Source organism: Equus przewalskii, chromosome 14 (assembly GCF_037783145.1).
Source record: "Equus przewalskii isolate Varuska chromosome 14, EquPr2, whole genome shotgun sequence".
In the NCBI taxonomy this organism is placed as follows: domain Eukaryota; kingdom Metazoa; phylum Chordata; class Mammalia; order Perissodactyla; family Equidae; genus Equus; species Equus przewalskii.
Window position 1 is genome coordinate 19,393,492 of NC_091844.1, and position 8,249 is coordinate 19,401,740.

An 8,249-nucleotide genomic window follows, 5' to 3' on the forward strand; every position below is an offset into this window, starting at 1 on the left:
GCTACAGCACTGCCGGATCCTTAAGAATGGAAATGGTATTCCAGGGATGAGCCAATAAATGGTCCCTCCCAGAGAACCTTTTGAATGATGTAGCAGGCAGTCTCTCTAGTCCCAGAGACTTAGGGGAACTTTTTCTTGGAATGGTATGAAAAAACAAGCAAACAAACAAAAGTAGCATATAAATTCCAGGTTCTTCCCAAAACTAAAAGTAATATTAAGATTCCTAATGAAGAGTGTGGATATGGTCAAAGCTGCCCTCCTGTAGCTCCTAACTTGACCAAAAGACACTAGCTTGGGGGTGATGAATTATTATCCTCTGCCTCAAGTACTAGCATTCTCTCCACCCCGATCCCAAGAGATGGCTTACATTTCTCTGCAGAGCTTCGTCACTCTCTTTTTCGGACCAGACAACTGCTTATTCAAAAAATCCACTTCTCAGGCGGCACCTACGACTTACGCCAAGTTATTTCCTTCCACTTTGGATATATTGCCTTCTTAAGAGATGTCCCTGTCTAGAGACAGAAGATGATCTATGCAGAAGATCTGGGCCCCAGGGGGTTTACTAGAAATTTAGTGAAGTTTTCATCTACAATCAGAATCTCAGAAGTTTCAAGAAGACTTAACCATGCTCTGATACCACCAATATGCGTGTGCAATTCTGTATCAGAAACGATTCAGCCTGGAGGCCAATTGGGCCAGCCGGGATCTTTGTCCCGGCCCCACTTTCTGACACGTCTCACCACCCACCGTGAGCAAAGTGAAGGTGAATGGCAGCTGACTACGAAACATGGAACAAACCTTTGATACGCGTCCAGGCTGTCCCTCGGACTGCTCCTACAGCTGACTCTGTGATTAGCTTAGCTCCCAAGGTCCGGGAACGACAGAAATCCATCTGTGTCCTTTGTCAATCAAATATCAGTAGACGAACTTGCTACATGGCTGACTGTTACTTGGCTTGCCGACTAATGAAAACAGAAACCCCCACCGTTAAACTGATGATGTTACCAATCAAAAGTCTTAAAGTCCCAGAAACGGAGTAGGAAAACTTTAGAGAAAGGATGGAAGTGGTGATGGGTTAGAGGTAGAGGGGCCCCAGAAAATACCTGGCAAACAGGGAGAAAGTTAATTCAAAAAACAGTGGTCATTTGGAGAAAATCACCTGCCTGTACTGACCTTTGTCCCATGAACCTTCACTCCTTGGGTTTCCTCATTCACAACAGACCAGCCCAGGAAATAGTAACATCATCTCTGTTTGTTTCTCTTCCCTCAATGACACTGACATTAAGCGCCTTGTTGATTTGCGGGCCAGCCTTAGATCTCCTTAGGTCTAAGGGCTCGAGATTCCCCTCGTATTCCATTAAGCTCTGAAGTATTTGATGCAGCAGAAATTTCCCATTACATCACCCCGTACCGCAGACGTCTCTTTCAGGCCTATTTCTGACCAAGATATTTTCCTTTTAAGGCCATTATCTCCCACCAATCTGTTAGCTCTTCTGTAGAATGAGATGCCTGTCCTTTCTGAACAGGAATTCTTTGTATGTGCTTACTTTATTTCCCTATTCAGAACCTGCTTTCTAATAACCTCTGCGCATTAAAGAATATTTGCATTTGCATCTGCATCTTCCCGTCCACACTTTTTTTTTTGTAAGATTTTATTTTCTTTCTTTTTCTCCCTAAAGCCCCCGGTACATAGTTGTATATTCTTTGTTGTGGGTCCTTCTAGTTGTGGCATGTGGGACGCTGCCTCAGCGTGGTTTGATGAGCAGTGCCATGTCCTCGCCTGGGATTAGAACCAACGAAACACTGGGTCGCCTGCAGCGGAGCACGCGAACTTAACCACTCGGCCACGGGGCCAGCCCCCCATCCAACCTTTTGTCTCCAAACATAGATAAGGTCAGACTCATGCCCACTAGTGAAGCAGTGGAGATCCTGCCAAACCACTCCCAAATTGCCTCAAACTGCCTGCCGCTGGAGTCAAGCATATTTTTCCCACCCTATTCTGCCAGTTCAAAACTTCAAGTCCATCAAAGACACGCTTTCCTATGGGATCTTCAAATGGCAGATATGCAGGCTTGCCTTCTTTTCCTGTCGTAAACTAACTCCCAGCCCAAATATTTTAGTGATGCATCTTGGTCCTTTGTTTTTCATAATAATAGATCTTGACAGACAATATGTCTGCTTTCTTCTCATCAAGGTTTCCATTTCACTTAGACTAGAATTTCCCAAGACTAAAATCCAAAATCTTAAAAATGATTTAGATTACATGAGATTTCCTGGAAACTCTGCTCTTTTCCGATATTAGCAACCTAATGTTAGTCTCTCCCTGCCTAGAAGCCTGCAAATAAGAAGTCTTCATCTTACTTGCATCTCTAGCACAAACGGCTGCAAAAACCTCTGATGAACAATTACAGTTAAGCCAAGGCTGCCCTGAGTTGTCTGTGACTTAGGAGACGGCATCTCAGCAGAATAGAAACACTGCCCCTCCTCCTTATTGGAGGCTGTCCTCGGGGCCCACAGGCCCTGCACCCTCATGACGCACACCTTCGCTTACATGGCCAGGTATGATGTGGAGTCGATGCAATAACGTGTGTCAGTGACTAAGCTTCTGTCACATCCAACTGAAAGTGACAATCCAGGACAAACAGTTGTACGCTCTTTTCCCTTTGACCAAAACGCAATCCATTTTGTAATGTTTGGTTCCTCTCTCCTGGTCATAGTTCTCTCGCTCATTGCCTATACTAAACCCAGCCTCTTCATATTTGATTCCAAAAGACCCAGAACCTCATGATTATCTTCACATTAACCACCCATGTGATTAAATCTCATGATGGCTCAAAGACATCCCACTTGGAAATTATGATCTCATCTTTCTGTCGATGGGTCTGGCCCCAGACTCTCAGGGAAAGATGGTCCCCAGATGAGGTAGTAAGTTTCCCTTTGCCTTCTTATATTCCTCTCAGGGGACCAAACTCTCTCCCGCTCCCCAATCTAGAGAGGTGGCTTTTCTTTCCATAAGTCTTTGCTTTGGCATTGTTGATTATGCACAATTGTGGAATCAATATGGATTTTCCCTTCTAGAAAAGAACAATCTCAAATGGTCCTTATTTTGCCTTTTACACTTCTACCGAAACTGCTGTGATGTCTACTGTTCAGCAGAAGCCTTTGATGAGGTTACATGTCACCTCTGGTTGATGCTTTGACTATTGTTGCATCAAAACCAGAAGCCATTTGCCCTTGCCAGGACATGCCTTTGTTTCTCTAATAATGCTCTCTGGTACTTCCTGCTCTCACATAATCCTCATCTTCAGAGATGTCATTTCTACCAGCCCTGCCATGAAGGGCCAAGTTCTTCATATTGGATCTGTAATATCATGGCAAGAAGACACTGCTCCAGGAAAATAATTGTGTTGGCACCTCCCTGTCAAGGAGGAATGGTCTCCCCTAACGACCACTGTTGAAGCCACCTGTGCATACCAGTGAGCAATCACTCTGGTGGTTATTTCTGCATCATTTTCTCCTTGCTACAGTGTCACCTATTATTGAAGGTGAAGGAGATTTGAAAAAAAATAGCGATTACAGAGTGAAGAGGGTTTGCTTCTCCAAACAGGTAAAACATTCAGGCACTGGGTCTGTATCAAGTTGGCTAGGGCTGCTCTAACAAAGTACCATAAACTGGGTGACTTACAAAACAGAAATTTATTTTCGTACGGTTCTAGAGGTTAGAAATCTGAAATCAAGGTGGCGGCAGGGTTGGTTCCTTCCGAGGGCGGTGAGGGAAGGATCTGTTCCTGGTCTCTCTCCTTGGCTCGTAGATGGCCATCTTCCCTACATGTCTCTTCATATCATTTTCCTCTATGCATGTCTCTGCGTCCAAATTTTCCCTTTTTGTAAGGACTTCAGTAATATTGGCTTAGGGCCCACCCTAAAGACCTCACTTCACGTTGTTTATCTCTGCAAAGACCCTCTCTCCAAATAAGGTCACACTCTGAGCTACTGGTGATTAGGACTTCAACATATGAATTTTGTGGGGGACAAAATTCAACCTTTAACAGCGTCTGTCTCTCCAAGTGTCCCGCAGTTCACACTGTAGATAATCATAAATATATGTACATCTCTGAACCCTGATCATAGACAGGAATAAAGTGGTTTTTTCCCTCCCCTCAGAAGTTTTACCAGCATTTAAAAAAATTATTGGATTTAATTTATCTAGCTTGGCTTGATCTCCCCACAGTGAAGCCCACGTGTTGGATATATCCAAGTATTAACTCCAGTTTCGGAAACAGATGAATAATACACTTCCTAACTCTGAGAATTTACAGAAGCAGCAAGAAGGACGTGATTAAGTGTCACAACGCATAGCAAAACTACTCAAGGAGGTAACATCTCAGAAAAAATAAGTATGTGCTAAGAAAAACATTTTGAAAGAAGAGGGTTTGAGCTTTGGAAAATAGGTAAGATGCAAATAGCTGTGGAAGGAATTGACGGGGGAGAGAATTTTGGACAAAAAGCTTTGTTATAAATCCTCTTAGAATTTCTGGAGACTGGATCATAGAGGAGATGTGTGTGGATGCAGTAAACTTCTCCTTTAGTATTTGCGAGAAGAGTGGTATGTGAGATGGGGTCAGATTTCAAAGACTCCCATATTTATCCCAGAGGTTACTGAGCACAATTGAGTGGTTTTGAGGAGGGGAGTGATATGACTGGGAAAATATTTGAGGAATAAATGATTGAGTGGAGTGGAGACTACTATCCAGTGAGGGGAGGTAGAGATGGCTTCTGGGGGGGCGTCCTTCTAATTCCTTCTCAGCCTATAACCATCAAGCATATTTCCTAAGCCATAATAATGTTAGCACAGAAAATTGATATAATGTAAATTGTAAAGATCTGTATTGCGCAGGTGGGGAGATGCGTGTATGTGTTTAGGAAGAGAGACAATGATGTGAAAGAGAGCTAACACAGGAAATCAATAGCTAATGATGAAAAGGAAACCCCAAAAATTTATAAAATAATCACATTACTTAGTAAAATGGAAGAAAATATCAAAATACTCAACTGAATATTTTGCACTGAAAGTAATTGCCTATCAGGAGCAGGCAATGGTGGGAGCAGGGCAGGGGGGCAGTAGAGGCAAGTCAAAGGGCTCAAGGGTTAAAACAAAAAAACACAAATTCACCGCACTATTTGACTCTCTAAATTATGTCTATAAGTAACTTTGACAAAATTAAAGATTAAATTCAGAAAAGAAGTAATAATGAAAATAGTGAGTTATTTTCATCCAGCAGATTGGAAAACTTTTAAAATATTGACAATTTTTCTAAAGGACAATTTGACAACACATATTAAAAATTTAAGTTATCTGTGCTTGTGCTCAGAATCTCTAGTTCTAGAAAATGACCCTAAAGAGTAAAGAACGACTTGTGTTCAAATGTATGGTCAAAACTGTCCTATGATGGGGCTGGCCTGGTGGCTTAGTGGTTAAGTTCACATGATCTGCTTGGTTGGCCTGGGGTTCATGGGTTTGGATCCCAGGCATGCCAACCTACCACTTGTCAAGCCATGCTGTGGTGGCATCTCACATATGAAATAGAGGAAGACTGGCACAGATGTTAGCTCAGGGCCAATCTTCCTCACTCCCCAAAAACCAAAAAAACTCTGTTACATGATAAGCATCTATATCAGCTGCCATTTATGAGCATTTACAAATACCTGGCACTTATGGACAGCATCTGATTTAATCCCAATGACAATACAATTACTTAGATATTATAGACCCCTCTTTACATACAAGAAAATAGGTCTCTCTCATTCTTGCTTGCCTTTTTCTCTGCTATTCTTCCTCTTTTTGTCCCTCCCTCTTCACTTGTTTTTCTCTCCTCCTCCTTCTCCACTTTCTATTTGGTAGGAACACTGGGTTGGGGGTTAGGACCACCCATCTAGTAGGAAATCTTCCATTCATTTAACATATGTGATTGGATTCAACTCAGGGAATGTGAAGGCAGAGGAGAGCTCCCTTTTGTTCACAGAATATTTCTGTAATATAGCTTAAAATAATTTTTTTTTTTTTAAAGAAAACCTTGTATTTTGTCCTCCTGTTTTTCTCAATTGGTGAGAACTTGAGGTGGTCAGTGGATGGTCTGCCAGACCCAAACCTTCAAAAGTCCGCGTCAGAGAAAACCTGAGTAATTAACAAAGCCATGGACTAAAAGAAATTTGAGTACGGCAAGAAAACATGCCAGGTTGGAAAGATCAAGGTGAACCTGTAACTTTATAAGGAAATAGATATTCCAGCTAAAAAAAGTGGCCCAATGGCAATAATAATTTCAACAGCTGCAATTTTGCTCATGCCTAACTCTCCTGTGTGCTTCTAGTGCCAGATTTTCATCTGTTTTGCTTTCATCCATTAAAAGAACTAGATCTTCTCAAAGAGTAGCTGATTCGCATGTCTTGAGAAGGGAAATTCAGAAGGAGTCTGAGACATCTTGCTGTTGCTAGAAAGCAGGGATGCTTTCAAGGTGTCAAAACCCTAGTCAAAGACCTTCAGGAACATATTTAGATTTATTTAGCTTGCCGAGCAAGGAAGAGCTCATTCCAGGGGAACCTTGGGGTGTCTGGGTAAAAGGGAGTTGGGAGGGGCTTATTATAGGATTTGTGCTTAAGCTGAATGATTTTGTCAGTAAGAAAGCAAAAATCACTCAGAGATCTTTTTTCCTCTAACTGCATTATGGCTTTGACTATGTTGGTTAGAAATTGTTTATCATAGCTTAACAGCCACTAGGCTGATTTTTACTGTCTCAGAAATGTTCAAGGAAATGCTAAAACAATAAAGGAACCGGGGCTGGCCCCGTGGCCGAGTGGTTGGGTTCGCGTGCTCCGCTGCAGGCGGCCCAGTGTTTCGTTGGTTCGAATCCTGGCCGCGGACATGGCACTGCTCATCGAACCACGCTGAGGCGGCGTCCCACATGCCACAACTAGAAGAACCCACAATGAAGAATATACAACTATGTACCAGGGGCTTTGGGGAGAAAAAGGAAAAAAATAAAATCTTTAAAAAAAAAAAAAATAAAGGAACCAACTTAAAGGGACTCCTACTGGCTGAGACAACTTAAGTTTCAAAAAGATAATGATAATTATGATCATTAAAACTACGAGATCATTAAGATACTCAAAATGGAAAGTTAATATGAAGTATACAAAATGTAGCTGTAATAAAAAGGTAAATATGATAAAATATATTTAATTTTTATTGATTACATAAGTTTCCAATTAGAAACTTATGTGGAAACTAGTTTCCACAGACAGACATTTAATACCTACATGTTAAGATATGTCAGCCATCTAAAGATTATGTAACACATCACTTCTGAGAAAGCAATGCTGGGCTTCAAAAGTTTAAACCCTGTCTGAAAGGCAGAGACTTAAAAGTCTCATGATGTAAGAAGTAAAACTTTATTATGAACAGGGGCTCAGCCTAATGCCTCAAGTCTTGGGTTTTAATCACAGTGGTCTACACAATCAGGGTTCTTGGCCAATTGAGATCCACCAGCAGTAAAATTCCAGAGCCCACCATTTCAGCTGGTCTGAGATGAGATTCCTTTTCTTTTGTGACTGGTAAAAACTTCAGCCCTGGGAAACCTTGGTAACATAAAAACAAAACTCCCAGGGAGGAAGATGCATAAGAATGTACGATAAGATTAGACTCCATCTTGACTGGAGCACCTTAGTAACCGGTTTAAAGGGAGAGTGTAATAAAAATTATTTAGAGCATTGTTTTATTTTTTGTATTTTGCTTGATTTTTCTAATATGAAATATTAGAATCCTAATTTTAATTAAACTGTTTAGCACATTTTATTAAATAAGTGTGTAACCGATTATGGTGGTCCTCCCTTATCCACGGTTTCGCTTTCCTTGGTTTTAGTTACCTGCAGTCAACAGTGGTCTGAAAATGTTAAATGGGTGAGAGAGAGAGAAAGACCACATTCACTTAACTTTTATTACACTGTATTTTCCTATTTTATTATTAGTTATTAATCTCTTAGTGTGACGAATTCATAAATTAAACTTTTTCATAGGTATGTAAATATAGGAAAACCCCATACATATGGTTCAGTAGTATCCACAGTTTCGGGCATCCCCTAGGGGTCTTGGAACACACCCCCCACAGATAAAGGGAGATTACTTTAGTAAGCCTGGGGAAATCGAATTTGTTAGATTCCAAGTCCAGATAGTAGTTATGAAAGTGCTGTGTAAA